Here is a 5,958-nt window from a genome sequence, read left to right on the forward strand (position 1 = left end):
TCCCCATTCAATACATGATAGAGAATGACTTTAATGACTATTCTAGGGAAGATTTTGCTACCCGTTATGGCGATGGCATTGCCCACGCCGAGAACGTGTCTTGCGAAGGCGGCCCGATGGCCAGACTTCACTATTCCACTAGCCAGTATGACCATGAATGTTGGAACTGCCATATTATTTATTCTTCCTCAACATCATGGGGATTGGCATTTTTCCACTGCATCAAAGTCGCGTAAGACATTCCATGCATTGGCCCAAAGAACATACCGCCTTTGACATTCTGGACCTAGTAATTGAGAATCTTAAGAAGGCTCGCTTTTTCGGCAACAACACTATATCACCCCGCCAGTTACAACATGCGGGATAGTGAGGACGCGATACTTCCCACGATTCTGCCACCTTCGGAGATTTGGGTAAAGGTCGAATTTCTATGTGTCCAACAAACAAGATAATTCGTTCTTTGCGATTTAGGACATGGCGACGCCCTGCAAGGTATCTAAAGAAAGTTCGTTCTTTCCCTAATGATGATAAAATGATAGCTCATCTAGATAATGCAAAAAAGAGGAAGTGGAGCGAAGTCTGGAAAGCTATGATAGATTAGCGTGATGTAAAGGAATGGCATTTCTACAGGGACAAGGCAAGGATGGACTATCCCCCAGTTCAAGGTTGGGGCAATGTGAGTTGATGCATGTACATATTTGTTTTATGTTTTGATGTGAAATAAATAAATAACCTAACAGTGTGTATAATATATAGTGTGTTACAATAAATTTTTGTGGAAGATGTCAGCTATATTTTTGCTCAAAGCCTCTCAAGTATACTCTTTCTTCCTCTTAACACTTTGAGGACACAATGTCTGACTGTTTGGGAGTGGTGAGAACCTTTTGCAAATATTAGGCATGCATAGTTGTATATAGTTTACTTAATGTCTAAATAAACGAATTTAGTGACAAATTCTCGTTTCCCTTTTTTATGATGAAAAATATTTAGAAATCTCACCCTAGCATCAGAATTAGGACTTGTTCTTAGAAACTTAATTTAATACGTATGCAATAGTTTTTACATCTTTTCATGAGCATTCATGCACTGGCTATCATTAAATGTACACAGCAGTAAGTTTCTGAGACCTATGGTTAGACAACTTAGTTTCCATATCCTATAAGAATCTAACCAAAAGCCTCAAAAAGTGTGATATATGAGTAATGACATAGAGGAGTAGTTCTTCCGAATAGAGAAGTTCACACGTCTACTTACTTAATCACTACCCAAATCCTAGGCGAGAATTTAGGCCTTCTGTGGATCAATATAGCCAAAAAATTCACACCTGTAAAAAAAAATAAAAAAAAAATACCGCTAGTCGCCCCACTTAACCTTTCATTAATCCTTTCTACTTCACCAAAAAAAGCATTACCCATCTATTAACCACAAATAAATAAGCCTACCTAGATGATGAGTATGAGAAATAGGATGAAGTGCAGAAAAATGAAGAGAAAAACCTTGTCATAAATCAAAATCAGTTACCTGTTTCAGAAGAAAAGAAAAAGAAAAAAAAAAAATAGAAATATGTTTCCAAAAATCAAAAGAAATATCAAGGTTAGAATTCCCCCCAAAAATCAAATCAAAAGGGAATACAAAAGCTTGAAAAATCCAATTATGGAAACCCATGTTAGAAGCAGGAAAGAAAATAAGGATTCTCTAGTATAAATATCTCGAAGACCTTATTCTCTCATACTTATCATTTTTGAATTTTCCATTCCAGTTTCTTCTACACGACCTCCTAAGCCCCATAACACCTAATAAAGACCTCTAGCCCAATTAGGAGTAGGATAGTGTGATAATAAGTAGTAGTTGTGACTTCTTGACCTCGGCTCCTCTGACTGTCATTGAGTATGTGAGGAAACGTGTGCCCACTGCACACTGGAGATAGCAAAACTTGAGTGGAAAAATAAGAGATAAATTGTGTTTTGACACATACCTGGGAGAACCTATTTAAGGATGTTATCCAAAGGATCCAGAAACTGCCCTGCTCGTACATTTCATTATAAGATCACTGCATGCATGCTCATACGTAGATGTTTTGATTATTGTATGTATATTAACTTCAAATTTGAAAGAATTAAATCATTGGTTCCCCAGCTAGTGAGATGTCTAGATACCTGAGATTAATTAAGGAAACAAGCCTTTGTTACTGAGTCGTTGTAGTATAAATGAAGTTTGTGAGTATCTTCTCTGGAAAACTCTCACGATGCTATAACTCGTCCACTAGGGAATTCCTAGTGGTTCAAGGCCTTGTTGCATACGGTCAATGCAATCGCACTCGGAGAAATGAGATTTAGCTTAGGACAACACATTTTTTGACCACTTATCATTTTAATGTCTCCTCTTTGCTTGGGACAAGCAAAATGCTGTTTGGGGGTGGTGTGATAAGCACCCAAAACTGTAATATTAAACCCCGAGAGACATAGCATTTTGATCGATTATGTGTTTAATAATCACGTAATAATTATATTTTCGTACTTTTGCAGGTTTTCGCATTTAAAATGAATATAATAATAAAACATGCATCGAAGTACGGGAAAACTGAAATATTTGAAGTTTCCCACTCAACCCCAGTGAAGCCCAACAGAGCCTGACTAGAGCCAAAGTTTCCAAAAGAACAAAACCAGTGCAGAACGGGTCCACATATAAAGAAATAGCAAACTTCCGAAGCTCAAATCTGATAAATCGGGGTGCCGACGTTGGCTAGTGAACTGCCAGAGCGACCAGGGCGACAAACTCTACGCAAAGCAGAAAGTTGTAAAAATGCCAAAATCGGCGCCACCACTGGACATACTAAGTGGACCCACTCTGCGGGCCCAAAAGGCATGACGAGTCAGCATAGGCAGGTGGCAAGTGATGGTTTTAATTTGGTGCCACCTCGCAATATAGAAGACACGTACCAATTCAAACCAGGTGGTTTGAATTGAAATTAGCTAATTAGCTAAAGGACGAAACCTTAATAAGGTAAAAGACAAAATTTAAAACAGATAAAAACAAAACTTTGAATCAAAGTTTTGAACGTTTCAATTAGCATAAGGCCAAAGCCCAATTAATCCGTCTCCAGTCTCCCGCCTATATATATGAGGGGGTAGCCTTCATTATTTTTCCTTCAGCATTTTCATGCTTTAGCTATACATTAGTTTTACTTTAACGTCTGTAGTTTCATTCCAGCACTTAAACTCTGTCATTTTCATTCCAAAGAAATTTAAATATCAGAAGTCATTTTACCCTTAATAACAGTCATTTCTTTTCTAGTGTAATTCATGTCCTGCATTTATTTACTTAATATATACAGCAAGTTTTATTATTCCTTCAATGACCATGAGCTAATCGCCCCTCATGGGGAGGGTTATGCTGCTCATGTGAGAATCGGATTGACTCTTTAATATTCTAGAATCACTACTTAGGAATTAGGGATCAATACTCGACGTCGTCTCCAAACACGAGACGAATTAGAGATGTAGTGATGTGGTAATATAAACTGTTAAAAAAATGATTCTTGCATGAGTAGGATTAACTCTCTCCCTGCTCTTTATCTTTGGTTATCTACATCAAAATCACCGTAGTAATTTACATTAATTGCATTACCGTTAATTTAATTAAAACCAATTAAAAAACCTAAAATCCTACTCACCAAAAGTGGTAATTCCAGTTGTGAACCTTTTCCGAGCCCTAAGGTTTAGACGATCCCTTACTCGACCTATCCTACCAAACCCACGTGAGTAAGGTAACTTGACTAAAACGTACGACTATATGGACTTTGGACTTGAGACTTTGGACTTGGGACTTTGGTCTTTGGACTTCGGACTTCAGACTGTGGACCTTGGACTTAATTAATCAAGAAAACCAATAAATGTGTACAACATAAAACGTTTTTATCACGTCACGGGATAAATGGATGTTGGCAGGGTGGGACTCACGAGGTGGCAGGGAAGAGTTGCAAAAGAGTTTAAGGAAATCTTCCTCAATTTTCTCTACGTCCAAGGAGTATTTGTCGAACTTGGAATTTCCAAAAGAAAGCAATTTGTGCATTTGGGCATTCGAAAACGTGGTTTTGAAATAATCATGAGCTAAGCTCTCGATCATGCTAACCTCTCCATCAATTTTTGTATAATGCAACTGTTTGATCGTCTTAAAAACGTTAACTGCAACGGAAAGATGGCCAAAAGACAAGGACATCGAACCATCGCGGCAGTTTATAAGTGCGTTGGTAGTTGCCAAGAAAGGACCCCCTAAAATGATCGGAACAGAGTCGTTAGCAACTTCTGTATCGAGAATAACAAAATTAGCAGGATAGTAGAAATCCTGGACCTTAACAAGCACATTTTCAACCACACCCTTAGGGTACTTAATTGATCGATCCTCTTGTAGCTATTTGTTTGTAATAATATGGGAACGCCATTTTAGTAGGTTGCATCTCTTGTAAAAGACCTACTTGTTTGTATAGATAATATGGGAGAATAAGTTAACACTTTCCTTAACCCACATTTCTAGTAAAGCTTAATTGATCGATCCGCTAATCGTCGTGGTAGGAATCTCCTAAGGTGCATTGTTGTATGAGATGGGACGACTAGGGTCCTTGTACTTAACGATTCCATTGTGTTCCGTTAAAGTTGGAAATTGTTCAGTTAAAAAGGCGTCTTTAGGAATATTTGTCTTACGCCTTTTAGTGCACAACTCTTTGAGAAACTTAGCATGGCGAGGTAATTTTTTAATTGCATCCAGAAAAGGTAAGTTTATGGTTAGATTTTTAAAAACTTCCCTAACCTCGTCGAAGTTTGTATCCCTGTTTAACATAGCTAATTTCTGGGGAAACGGTGGTTTCTCCCTATATTTAGCGTATGGATCAACTGGATGTCTAACCTTTGCTTTCTGTTTCTTAGGTTGTGGTTTAACTGGTACCTCTACAGGGGTAGGCTCTTCAGTTTCTATTATGGTATCTAGTACAATCTCCGATGTAAGGACAACTGGTGGGGTAACTATAGGCATAGTTACTTTGTTATCAACTACTCTCCCAGAACGGAGAGTGGAGATGCCATTTAGCTCACCTACGTTTTCATTTTCCGTACTAGTATTACCATTTACCTCAAAGGCTGTGTTTGCTATTTTAGGATTAGCTATAGCTTGTCCAGGAAACACCCCTTTGGGTTGCACTTTCTCTTGAGCTAACTGCTGTAAGGAAAGTTGGATGGCTTGTAAAATCTATTGACATTCATGATGGGGATCGGCGTTTGTTGAACAGAAATAGCCTCTACCTTTTTAGTTAGAGATTCGATTAAATTTTTCAGCTCCGGACCGGATTTCATCTCAAACATACCGGCGGCTTTAACTGTTGTAGAAGAACTAGCGGAGCGGGAGATATCATCACTACCCCCCCTAGTTATTATTACGCTTAGTTTGATCTTCTAAAAATTTATAAGCCTCTGAGGCTCATTTACTTAAGAAACTACCCCCATTCATTATGTCAAGGACTTCTTTATTGTGGTGTAGAAGTCCCTTGAAAAAGGCAAGAACTAACGTGTCTTTCGTGAGGTTATGATGTGGACACTCTATAAGTAGATCGGTGAAACAATTCCAAGCCTCTGAAAATGATTCATGAGGATTCTGTCAAAAGAAATAAATCTTAGAAAGCATTTCATCGGTCTTCAGTGGGGGGTAAAAATGTTTCATGAATAGTTGAACAAGTTTAGCCCACGAGTCCACAGAATTAGGCGCTTGGGCAGTTAACCAAGATGCCGCCTTACCGGCTAAAGTGAAGGGAAATACCCTTAGTTTAATTTGTTTAGCACCAACCGTAGGATGGTGGAATGTAGTAAGGACTTGGTCAATCCTACGCATGTGCTGATAAGGCTTTTCATGGTCTAACCCATGAAAAATGGGTAACAAATTAAATATATTCGGGGGAATTCGGAAATCCCC

General features: G+C 38.4%; 1 non-coding gene across 1 annotated transcript; it reads left to right on the top strand.

Annotated features, from left to right (window-relative positions):
- Window positions 1-5,569: 5,569 nt before the first annotated feature.
- On the top strand, window positions 5,570-5,673 carry LOC147509267 (small nucleolar RNA R71). Its single transcript, XR_015219645.1, has one exon. It is a non-coding gene; the product is annotated as a small nucleolar RNA R71 (small nucleolar RNA).
- The last annotated feature ends 285 nt before the right edge of the window (window positions 5,674-5,958 follow it).

This window comes from Coptis chinensis, chromosome 3, assembly GCF_015680905.1.
Source record: "Coptis chinensis isolate HL-2020 chromosome 3, ASM1568090v1, whole genome shotgun sequence".
NCBI classification, from domain to species: Eukaryota; Viridiplantae; Streptophyta; class Magnoliopsida; order Ranunculales; family Ranunculaceae; genus Coptis; species Coptis chinensis.